Source organism: Apus apus, chromosome 4 (assembly GCF_020740795.1).
Source record: "Apus apus isolate bApuApu2 chromosome 4, bApuApu2.pri.cur, whole genome shotgun sequence".
Taxonomy (NCBI): domain Eukaryota; kingdom Metazoa; phylum Chordata; class Aves; order Apodiformes; family Apodidae; genus Apus; species Apus apus.
The window spans coordinates 9,445,908-9,459,230 of record NC_067285.1 but is presented as its reverse complement, the minus strand read 5'-3'; positions in this window follow the sequence as shown (position 1 = coordinate 9,459,230).

The following is a 13,323-nucleotide window of genomic DNA, read 5'->3' as shown; positions in this document are numbered from 1 at the left end:
GCAGAAGCCCTGCAATGGGCAGGGAGAAGTACTTGGAGATTCCCACTCAATGACCTGATACAGCAAATGGCCTGACTGCCAAGGCACTGTTGCAAAGATGGTGTCTCCCCCCTTGGGAAGGGGTGTCACGACTGAAGAGTTTTCCTCTGCATTAGGGAACAGCATAAAACTTGCTCTCAAATGATGTATGTGTAAGCCAACATTTTGTGTAAGCCTGAAATGAGGATAAAATAGCATTTTCATAAGTGCATGAGCTCTATACATATTGCAGTTGGCATGTTTGAAAGTCAGGGCACATTTAATTTTTTACTTCTTTTTTTTTACAAAATATTTAACATTTTTGTTTAGCAAATGCTAGATTTCAAACAAGCTTGTCTATGTTGACTGAGAAGTGTTTTTTCTGCTGTAGAACTGTTTAATCATGAGAAAAAGCAGATCTGAAAACCTCTTCGTTGGCTGAAATGTTCAAAGATTTAACAAATTCAGCAAGTGGGAAAATTAATCTTTGAATAGAAGAAACAATCTGACAAAATAAGCCATAAAAGTGGGTGCTAGGTGTCGTAAGGAAGTTCTTCCTGCAGCACTTGCTTAATGTATACTCAAAATGCATCCACTTTTGTTCGAAGATCCAACAAAACATATGAAATTGGGTTACACCAATTCTCTTGATCTATGAATCTTCCACTGTGTCAAAGATAATACACCAAACAAACTTACATGTAAATGGTATGATAAAATGATCTACTGTATACATTATCATCCATTAATATTGTCGGGGTTAATGCATTTCAGCTGTCATAGACTTTATATTATCCCCACCTTTCTAAAAAAATACCATAAAACCTACTAGGTTGACAGTTGTGTCGTCTACCTGCTGGAAAGTAGAAGTCCAAGGACGTTTCCTGTCACTGTTTTGCCCGCAGATGCTGGTGAAGAAGGAAGCAGTGAGGTCTGGTTGTGAGGAAAGGTGGGCTCTGCTCTGGGCATTGCTACTGTCCTCTGGGCAAGTAACTGCATTTTCTTGTGCTTGTCTCCCTCTTCCCCTCCTTGCCTCCTTCCCTGTCTCTTGTTTGTAAGTAAGTGGAGCTTGCATGTGTTTTCACAGTAACCAGTGTAACAGGCCTCAGACTTGGCAGAAGTCTCCAGGGTCCATAGCATAGTAGGTCAAAAATAGCAATTTATAATAAGATGAGAGACTCTGAGATCACTCTGACCTTGAATTCTCTGCTGTCTTTTGACAGAGAGAGGGTGAAATTGGACTGAAACAGCCCCCTCGTTTTGCGTAGAGCCACCAATGACCCAGGCTGCATTTGAACCATGGCCCCAGAGGCAGAAGGCTTTGTGTCTCATTGCCAATTCACAGCAAGAACATAACTTGAGCCCGCACAGTAATGCTAAGCAAGGGCTGAGTGTTACTAATCCTTATTCACATATCTACACCTATTAAAATCACATGTCTGAAGGTTTGCAGGACTTGTTCCTTTATTGTAAAGACTGGCCCTTTCGTAACATGTTCTGAAATCAAATAAAAAGTGGAATTATCTGCCAAAAAGGGGAAAAAGTATGCAAGAAGGATATGTGGCTTTCTTCCTCAGTCATATTGTGCTGAATGGTGTTGTTTGGCTTAAACGGAAATGTTATGTTTTTAGAGGACTGAGAAGATTTTTTTTAGACATAATGGTTTAAAAGACTCATTATTGCAGGTGCTGCACTTTATTCTCCAGTTCATTCTTATTACCAAAAAAGCCACCTTTGCAAAGGCTGCCTGGCAATGTCCCTCCCGCTGGAACTCTTGCCCTTCTCACTGGCTGCATAATGTGCAGAGGCCAGGATTATCTGACTTGCTAACCATCCTTCCTGGCCCACATGGCTCCAGGATGCAGGGGAAAATCTACTTGGATAAGATCTTTCAGATTCTGACTTTCAGTGACCCTGTGACAGAACAAGATAGAAAACTGCTGCCTTTAAAAGTGCCAGGTAGTTACTTGCAGCTGTTAACGGATTTCCTCATTCCTGCCAGAATTTATAAGCATCCATTATAGTTATTTTTTTATTTCATGTAAATTAAGGGTATTAGTCCTAAAAAACTTAGAATTCTGATGAAAGACCATTACATCCCTCCTGATGCTTGCATCCCCACAGACCAGGCATTTCAGAAGGGAGACCAGGTGGAGTGACAGAAGATGAGAGACTGCTTTAAAAGGAGATGTTCTCTGATTTTTTCAGCTAACAATGGCAGCCTGGAGTGACTGGTGGAAGTTGCTTGCCCAGTGCTTTTGTGAGCACAACCACAGTGCTTATGGGCTGTGTTATAAATGCTATTGCTCATGATATCATTTTGAGCCCTTTACTGATCCATGTGCAATCATGCAGAATAAATCTCTTCATTATCCTCTTACACATCATACTGGTTTTCCCTGGTGCTGATGGGAAGTTATCACAGGTAAATCACGCATGCCTGGAAGTTGAGCAGCCTAAAATGTAAAATGCTAAGATTTCTTCTATGGTCTCTGTACCCATCGTTCCTACTTTTTTTCCTCTCTAAAAAAATATGCCATTCTTTGAGCTATTGCCTTTCACAGAGGTGAGACTGGCCTGTAGTTCCCTGGGTCTTCCTTTTTCCCTTTTTTAAAAACAGGGGCTATGTGACCTTTTTTCCAATAAGCAGGAACCTCACCAGACTCCCATGATGTCTCAAATATATGGACAGAGGTCTTAGCAGCTGCATCTGCCAGCTCCTTCAGGACTGCAGATGGACTCCATTGAGTCCCATGGACTTGTTCTTTAGATGGTCACACACCTGTTCTCCTACAGTAGTGGGGGGTAGTTCATTCTCTCAGTCCCTGCTTTCATCTGCTGCTGCCTTTGTGACAAGGCTGGAGTGCTTGCCAGAGAAGATTGATGCAAAGAAGTCATTGAGAACCTCAGCCTTCTCAATATCCTGTGTAGCTAGGTCTCCTGTTTCCTTTTGAAGAGGGCCTACATTTTCCTTAGTTGTCCTCTTATCTCCAGTGTGCCTATAGAAACTTTTCTTATAGCTCTTTTAATCCCTGGTGAGATTTAATTCTACCTGGGATTTGACTCTCCTAACATGATCCCTAGCTGCTTGGACAACCTCTCTGTAATCCTTGCAGGGTACCTGTCCTAGCTTCCACCCTCTGTATGCTTCCTTCTTAAGTTTGAGCTTTTTTAGGAGCTTGTTCACCCACGGCAGCCTCCTGGAGTTTCTACCTGACTTTCTCTTAGTTGGGATGCATTGGTCTTGGGTCAGGAGAAGGGGATCCTTAAATATCAGCCAGCTCTCATGGGCCTCTCTTTCCTCCAGAATTTCATCCCATAACACTCTCTTGAGCAGATCCCTGAAAAGTCTGAAATCTGCCCTCCTGAAGTCAAGGGCAGTAAGCTTATGGTGAGCCCTCCATGCTGCAAAAAAAAGTACTTTGGTTTTATAGGGAAATAAAAATGTAACGTTCACTGTGAACACGTGATCTAACTCAAATAAGTAAATCTGAGTCCTGTCATCAAGAAAAAAATTCTGATACTCAAAACAAATAGGTCTAGGAAAGTCTCAAAGGTCTTCACTCGCCTCAACTGCCAACACCTGCCATTTGGCATCAGCACCCAAAGGATGTTGGGTATTAAAAAAATTTGTTGCATACACCTGTTTTCCAGCTGAATTCCAGGAGAAACACCCAAAAGTCAGTCAGAGCAGATCCAGTCAAATGCTTTGCTCCATATGAAACTCCAATGAGCTTTTGAGTGTTGGGTTGCTGTGAGTCTGAATGGGCCTCTCGGTGGCTTCTCAGTGCAGTGGTGAGCTCCCAGTTGATTTTCTGTATTTAGTAGATAGATATTTTCATTTGAAGCATAAATTATTCCACGCTGAAAACAAGCATTCCTGGATCTTATAAACTTCTTATAAAGAAGCCAGATCTTCAAGTGTGACTTTGTTCTAGAAGAACATAACATCCAGTGCATCACACACTTGTGCACAGTCACTCTCCCCTCTTTTTAGTTTATACTTAATTTGCAGGCTTTAAAAAAAAAATAAATTACATAGCATAGCACAATTGACCATCAAACTGAAAGGCAAAAAAAAAAGTAACCCAACACTTTACTCAGAGGTTGGAAATGCTGCAGACAGAGATTGTTAAGTCCTTAACATATCAATCCAGAGTTGTATAATTCACATCCAGAGCTGCTATCAAGTCATGAGGGGGGTAACTTAATATGTTCCCCAAAGTCCATTATGTTATCCACATCCAGGAAGATATCTGTGCCAGGGCTTTCTTGAATCAAAGCAATGTCCGCCGTCCTTCAACTATGAGCCTGCTGAGAATTTTTTTTTTTTTTGATTCCTGGCAAATAGATATCTGGCTCTAGTACATGCCAGATTGATGCACTTTGTGACTGATCCCTTAATAATATTCAAGTCTCCTAGCCCCTGAACACAAAAGCTCAGCAACTGCACAGATATCTACCTCCAATATTTTTTGCTGTTATAAAAAACCCCTGTTATCTCCCTTGCTCAAAATGCACTCGTTCTCTTGTGCTGCCCCCCACAATGTTTGTTTGTTTGGGTTTCATATAGGGCTAGCAACTAGTAAATCCATTTTTAGTTTTAGCAAATGTAGAAGGAGACTATAAGTGAAAAGAGAGAGAGAGATGCAGAGAGTGTGTGTGAGTTTTACATTTGGGGGCTATACTACATCTATGCAATATTTTCTAATACGTGTATTCATATTAAGATACCCTACATGACTGTCAGTGCTCCCTCAACTATACACAGCTATTACTCTTAAGTCTGTGTGTGGAGTTGTTTTCCAACTCGGATTAAAAATTCCAAGGATACAATTGTTAAAAATATTAACAATAACCTATATAAAATTAACAGCCACCTATTGAAAATAAAGCATTTTTCAGAAATCAAGAGCTAAAAGTGAACAGCCCAGTCTGTCTTGATTTCCTCTGTTTTTATTGCTATACTCTATGAGACTAAATAGATAGAACTGTTTTATAACGTGCTGCTGTATAATGCTCTTTAGTTGCAATATCATGATATATTAATACATACCTACACTTCTGTTTTCAGCAGTTCCTTTCATCTGAACAGATGAGATCTAAGCCACTTTTTTTCAGTCTTTTTTGATGTGTGGACCCCTACAAATATCTTATGAAAAGTATGGCCCCCTTCAGAATTTCCATATGCAGAGATTGTTGCAGAGCATCTGTGAAATGGCTTTCCTCAACCTATTATTGGCAACGGTAGCCAACGACTGCAGGAGTCTGTAGGTCACAGACTGAAAACATTTTCTAAGACCTTACAACTTAATTAAACTTCGAACCCCTCACCCATTAGACTAGCAATACCTCTGCTTTACAGAGGTGCTGGCAAAGGTACAGAGAGGATCATTGTCTTCCCAAGAGCACCCTCATAGACAGAAAATTTGCCTGGGACTCTGTATTTCCAGACACACTCTTAACCTTCACTCTTCCTGGGCAGCAATAGCTCTGTCAGCATGAAGAGTGGACACAGATCTTGAGAGATTTTGAGGCTTCTTGCAAGTCAAGCTACCAAGCCTTTGCAGTGTGGCTTTACCAAGAACCTTTTGGCTGTGTTTCCAGTAGTACTAAGACTTAGAAAACTGTAATCAGTTTTTTTTCCCTGTTCTTTGGATGATAGAAAAATCATTGCATTTAAGATGATGTGTTGTTGTTTTTTTTTTTTCATATGGTGCGTGTTTGTAGTATATGAAGAAAACTTACAAATTGTAGTCAAAGCTATTCCTTGACTGCTTGTTTGCATTGCTAGTGTAGGTCTTATCTTTCACAGCAGACTATATTGCCACTGGAATGAGAAAATAAAAAAAAAGCAAGCAGGACAGCCCATTAAATGAAGATCAGAAGTTGAACAAATTGGGAAGCTCCTTTTCATGGAATTTTTAAAATCTGGTTTTGCTTATTTGCTCTTAAATTGTAACCTTGTGAAATGTGTGGCTGAGATTAAATCACTGTCAAAGTTTTGGTCCCTGTGCCCTTTGATTACAATGTGTGAGAGTTCCCCCTGAGCATGCTGAGATAAGTCTGGACTATTTTTGTTAGAATAGTTAGTGCATTGGGAGCGACTTGTTCCAGCACAGATAAGGCAAGTGGTGCTTTATGATGTACTAGCTGGTCTTGCTAAAGTGTGTGTTACAACAAGCTAAGTATCACTTCCTCATCTATGCAGGCAACTGAGAGTAAACTGGGACATTCTAGTTAAGTTTTTGTAAAAAAAACCAAGCTTTTTACAATCTTCAACTTAAACTGCTACAGACTCCAAGATGAACTCCAGCACAGAGATTCCCAAACTGTGCTTAGCAGACCTCTGGCAGTCTATGGGAGGATGGTGGCTCTTGATGGTGTTTATTTCCATTTTTGAAGAATGCAGCTGATGATGGTGAGACAAAATTAAGAGGAAAAAAAAAAAAAAAGCTTAAGGCAGTCAACAATATGTGTTTTTTTTCCTAACAATTCTTCCAGTGGCTGCAACTACAACAGAGGGACAATGTGATCTCAGCTGGAAAAGGAAAAGTATTTGATATTTGTGAGTGGGAGAAGGAGTTCGTGTTCTAATCCCTATGTGATGATGGCATTAATAAAACTGAACCAGCAGCATGGTGAGCAGCAGGCCTTGGGCAGTCTGCTTGCTGGTGCTCCTGCTCTCTGACACCTGCACTGTCCTCTCCTTGTGGACCTTCCCTCCACTGAGTGCTAATTTGGACCTCTCTTACAGTCCTTAAGTTGCAGGACATATGTATTTTTTCTCTCTCAATCTCCCATTGTATTCAGCTGAAGTTGATCTATGGTTACAAATGTTACAGCACAATGAGGTGAGCCACTTTCCTCCAAGAAACCAAGATAAAAGAGGTGAGATTGTCAGCCAACAAAACTAGGGAAAGTTAAACTTCACATATCTCTCTGATGAAAAACAAGCATAATAAATATTTTAGAAAGTAAAACAAAACAAGGGTGCACTGTGTTGTTAAGAGACAGACATCCAGAAGGATTTCACAAACTTTTAGGAGTTTTGGTCAAAGTTATACTAGAATATCACATATTCTCTTGAATTAATGTTGGTGCCAGTTCCAGAGACTGTATCCCCAATGTCACAATCTTGGCATTTCCCTTAAAACCACAGTTCCTGGATGTCTGTCTCTTACTCTCTGAGCTTTCTTTATTGCAAACCGGAAATGTCTGTCCTTTACGGTCTTTATGGTCAAGATTTCAACTAGGGAATGCAAACAGGAGCATACTGTAAACTGGCTTAATAGTCCAGACAATAAATTTAGTGTATACAAAGACACTTTCTGTTGTCAGCTAGTATTTTTTTCCTTCTAGAAAGTATTTATCTTCATTAAAAGTAGAGTTCAGCTCTTAGGGATGTAAAACTTTGCATAGTCTATGCCAGTCTAGACACTGGCTGCAGTCAACAGAGTAGGCAAGGTCAGCCATCCCACAGCTGACCAGCATGAGTCACTGTCGGGGCTCTTGATTAACTATACAGGACACTCAGGTGGCCAGTTTAAAGCTGGGCGAGACAAAATATTCTCTGACCTGTTACTGTTGCAAGTGATCGTCAAAATACTGTTTTCACTGCCTTGTCCTGCAATCCTTAAAAATACAAGCAGAGCCCTCTGCCTGTTGTGTCCTGCTGATGCCAGGGAGGTGAAGCTGAAGATGCGAGGGACTGTTCAGACAACAAAATTGCTGGAAAAGGAGTGAAACCCACTGGTGATGAAAGAGCAATACAAGATGTTTCTTTTTAATAATATTATTCGGTTGAAACTGAAGGAAGATGAGTTTGAAATAGAAGTGTGTAGTTTTTATTTTGGCATTGTGGGTTTTTTCCCCCCTTTTTTTTTTATCCCTAGAGAGGGTAATGAACAACTACTGGAACAAAATTTGCCTAGGGTGGAAGAGGGTTTCTGACTTGAAATCTTTAAAACCAGGCCAGATGTCTTTTTAAATGAAATACTGTAGCTCAGCTAGAACAGACTCGAGGCAGGAACCACTTGTTGAAATTCAATGACCTCTGTAATACAGGATCTCAGAGCTGAAGATCATAATAGTCTCCTAAAAATCCTACTTTTATTTATTTGTATTAACATAGTGCTTAGATCCAAATAACATCTGCTTGCAGATACACTTGTATATTTTTTTGTGTTAAATCAAAACTAACATTGCTAATTTCTGCTAAACATTGTGCATATGCTAAGTAACAATAGTCCTTGCCAAAAGAGCTCATTGTTTACATTTTCAAATAGAAACAGCTAGTTTTGTGCACATATAAAATTTAATAGATTTTTGGTAGCAGATTCATGCATGCATGACTGAATTGGTGCAACAGGATTTCTGGGCACCCCAAGTACTTGAGGCACAGCAGAGGGGTTTCTGTGGAAGCTCCCTGCATGTCTGGAGGTGGCTATAGTTGGTCATTGATGGCAGCATTTATTTGTCCAGACAGGAACATCTTCAGTTCTGTTTTTGTGAGCTTTTAATTATCCTCCCAAAAGGGAGCAATAGGAGTTCACCACTTTTCAGGTCTGAAACCAAGAGGAAGGAAACAATTTTGTATTCCTCCAAGATGGTACACTGCTGCCTTACCAACTTTCTTGTAACTGTTCTGTACTGCAGAAGTCAGTGTTTCAGTCATAAATCATGTAGTTCTAGTGCCACAGAAAAGTATGCAAAAATCAGCTGCTTTGGCTATTTTAGTTATGCTCTTCACTCCTGCCAGAACACAAATTGCTTTGGGCCAGACGGATAAAGAGTATGAACTGGAAGGCACGTGTACATTGATAACATCATGCACAGTTGTCCCAGACCCCTCTGTACACAGACTTCTGTCTGGGCCACCAAAGGAATCTAGAGACCAGTGTTATTCTGATTTATGTAATCTGTGCTCTCTCCTGCAGCCCTATTTTGCAAAATTACTGTCTGAGCTCCCTGCCTTTGAGGGGAGGGTAAGGTAAGAAGGCTGGCAAGGAGGAGGGAGAAAGTGGTGCCCTAGGGCAAGCAGTGGAGATGCCAATTCCACCACAATGCCTTGAATGCCAGATTATGTCTTCCCACAGATGCAGATGTCCTAAGGGTGCTGTTGCCTGAAGAATTACAGTGGTTCTTGCAGCAATCATGATTTGTTGAAAAAAGGGTGAATGGAGCATGTGTGTGATAGAGTTGTGCCTCAGGTGAAATTTGAGGCAAAATACACTGATTAAGGCAGGACTCACCCTTGCCCTTTGTGCCTCCCTAATTAGAAAGAAAAGTTTCTGATGGAGTTTTACATCTACTAAATGCCTTGAAATCCAAACTTGGTGCATCCTCTGAGAGACAGGTGTTGAGCATGGGTTTATGTGTCTTTTGGTTTGAAATTGCAACCTCCTTTCTGGTCAGGGCAAGGAAGCTCTCACCTGTAAAACAGAGTTCTGTAGGATTAGGGTCCTTGAAGGAGCTGTTAGATCCAGAGGGCCAAGATGGATGAGGAGAGCAGCTCCCTGGCTTCCCTCTTGCAGAGGAGAAAGTAAGTCAAAAAAAGACTGGCTTGAAGAACCAGAGCAGAAAAGTTCCAAGACCTATTGCCTCTTTTTCCCAGTCTAGTAGAGGAAGGATATTTGGAATTACTCCTGTTACATTATTCCCCCTACACACGCCTCCCCACAGTGCTTGCAGGTCCATCTCTTCTGTGTTTCTAGGGATCCTGAATTAAGGACAGGGAGCTCAGAGGTCAGCTCTGCGGGAGCTAATTGCAATACTTCAGGCTGCAATAAGTTTCCCAGAAAGGAGCCTGTTCCCGTGTGCCTGCCAACTGCGCCTCTCCAGAGACACCATGGAGAGGCACCAGCAGCAGGCAGAGCCTCTGATGCAATAAATCTTGGGAGCACTCCTGAGACATAGGGAAAGCACTTGATGTTGCTGCTATCCTGATTGTTTTGGATAGCTCATTGTCACCTAATTGTACTGTAGGAAGGTCTAGCCATTCCCTCCTCTCTGCTTATTTATGCCCTCAGGCTATGTAAAGACTGCATGTGCCTGAAACAACAGCCAACCACAAAGTCTCCTGTGCCACTCTTTTGGTATGCACTAGCTCAAATTCCTTGTTGCGAGAAAACCCTCTGTCTGATGATAAATGGCAGCATATTTTAGAAAGAAATTTCTCTGCTCCTTCAGCAGGACTCTGCCTATCTCCTTGGCTGACTTGAAACTGCTTGCCGTAGTTGGGAAAGCCTTTGCCAAATGAGGAAAAAAAGACAAGCTTCAGGAGATGGAGGAAGAAAAGAAACGACCAAAATAACCTTTAAAACAGAATTATTCATCAGAAAATTATTCACTAGGAAACAGTAAAATATGGTAAATGTCTATTTTAAATGGCCTGGTCAAGCTATTAAAATACTTTCAAGGAGAAGTTAAGAAGGATTTTCCTGAGAACCCTTTAACTTTGTTTATACTTCAGTAGATCAACTCTTAATTAATATTATTGTAAACTGTGGCAGGAGTTTGCACACGCAGTGGCATAGTGGTGGCTCTGTGCAAAATACTGGTAACAACTGCTTCCATGAAGAAAGGAAACCATATGTTCCTGTAGTTTTCTGTAAGATGAAAATCCACATTTGATCCTTCAGTAGCTCCAGGGAGGAGTGTACTTCTTGTGGAAGTGCAGCTGCCAGCTTGGAGACCTGGCTGGGGTCTGAGCTGGGAGTTTAACTCTGGCCTTGCAGGAAACACAGTGCTCATTCACTTCCCACCCTAAGTTAAAACTTCCTGACTTAGCCCAAAATGACGTTGTCTTGGTCAGCCTCCGTTGTCACCCTTACTGACTGCATGATGATGCTGGCCATAGGCTTCTCTGAAGATCTAGGGTATTCGGACAGAAAAACATGGGGCAAGAAATAGTGGTGCACTGAGGAGCATGACACCTAGCTGGATTGACTCAGAGAAAAACAGAGGCACAAAGGAATGTGCTGACTTGCTTGTGGTCTGAGGATAACTCAGCTGGGACATGGTGGGATCACTCCTATGATTGGAGGTTTGTGATGTACAGACATAGCCTTCACATCCCTTCCAACTTGAGTGGTTCTGTGATTGTATGGTATGATCAGACAATCCTATGTTGTTAAACTTAAGAACTTCCTACCCCTGTGCCGACTACTGCCGCCCATCAGCCAGAGCCCCTACAGCTGGAATGCAACTGGCGCATGTTCATGTTCCTAGAACATTGCAAAACTAATCCCTTTTACCTCATATTGCAACAGACTACAAATGCATACGCAGCTAATTACTGTGTGTCAGTTGAAAGGGCAGTCATTTCTGGCTGAGGGCATGCTCATGGCTTAAAATTTGCTAGGTTCATTGCTTACCAACATCTGCTCTCAGCAACAGATGACCTAAGAGACCACCCTCATGGATACTGCATTAGTGCAAGCCAAATTATTGTAATTTTATTATCTGTATTGCCATACTGTCCACAAACTCTGTTTAAGGACCAGTATCCCAGAACAATCACCGGACAAAAAAAGAGGACCCTTGCTCCAGAACATTGCTCAAATAGGTGCCAAACGCAACAGGTAGAAGAGCACAGAGAACCAGCCAGGCAGTGGTCTGCAGTCTCAGCCAGTGACCTCTGAGCTCCAGCTCTTTCAATGCCATCTCCTACCTCTTAGATAGAAGCATACTACATCTGATGAGTGTTTGCTGTTTGCCTGTAAGCATATACATATAGACACCTGCACTCAAGTCCTCTCTTGTGAAATGAGAGTATTTGCAAATGTAGTGGACTGCTGTTTTGGTTGGTTTGGAAAACAGGTATAAATACAAATCTAATCATTGTTAGTTTAAGAGTGCCTATTTACAAATAAACATGGTTAAACTTGCTGGGTTTATTTATTTGTTTCTGTTTGAGGCAACAGCCAGCTATATGGATGCACATATATCTGTGTTGCACAAATAAATGAAACTAAAGGAGCCCAGTTCTCGTAGACTGGCATTAGGATAAGTATATCTTAAGAAAGTTCTTACTCAGACTTGGCTTCAGGCAATAAAACGTCATAGATGTATAACTCTGGTGAGTGAAATTTCTAGGGAGCAAATTAGGCTAAAAACATCTTCTAGAGACAGCTAGAAAGAAATCAGACACCACCTGAAAATAAGGCAAGTTATGCAGTAAATGTTTCATTTATTGGATTTCTTCCATTACTATTAGAGTTAAAAGACAAGTTGTCAATAAAAAGGGTATATTTATGGAGGGCTCTGTATTTCAGAAGCCTATTTCTTGTCATTCACTCCTATAGTGGTTGATATCACCTCCTGATAAAGTGTGAATAATCCCTGTGTGAATACATATTTCTACCTATTAACCATTTTATTATTAGACAGAATTATCTCTAACAAAAGCAAGAGGTACAGCTGTGCTTTAGGAGCTAAAAGGGAGGTGTTCTCCTTCTGAGCCATAGCCATGACTTGGAAAGCAGAGTGTAGACTGAAAGACATTAGGCTGTGTTAAGAGGCTGAAAACAAACAATGCGTTAGGTTTTTTGGTGCCTAATTTTCCAGTGTTTCTCCATTGAGCACAGCTAGAAAGCCCACACCTACTGCTCAAACACCACACTGTGACCTGGGCAGTATGTGAGAAGTCTAAAGCCACTATGAAATCTAGCAGCAGCACCACAATCTGGTTGTTTGTTGATATTTTTCCCATTTGATATCTTTCTTGAATTTTCACGTGTGCTTGTTTTAGTCAATGCAAATGGCTATTATCTTGTCTGCCCTAGAAAAATTTCCCCTCTTTGTTAACTAGAAGAGCCAGTACTGGTAAGGCATGGGGCAGATGTGTTTGCTTTGTGTTACTGGAACTTTTTCAATATTGAAATATTTTTTTGACATTCAGAGCAGATTTAATGATCCAAGATTATTTGTAAATGTACAGACTCCTCTGAGCTGTAGACTCAAATCCCAGCCTGGTCAACCGAAGTCCTTTTATCTTTCCAAAATGAATAACTTGTATTTTACACGTTGCAACCTACATTGGGACCTTTTGGAGAAGACCATGAAAACAGATGACTCACCCCAGATATGTAAACAGTAGCCAGGAGATCCAGCTGGCAGTTAGCAGACTATATTTCTCCAATATAGACTTGGCCCTCTGAGACATTAAAGATTCCAAAACATTTTTCATAAACCAATAAATTTCCTTGGCTGCCCCTGGTCAAGCTCTTCCCTCTCCAGTTCATTGCAATGTGAACTGGCAGGCCAACCTCACATGCTTTTTTGCCGCTGCTGTTAATGAAA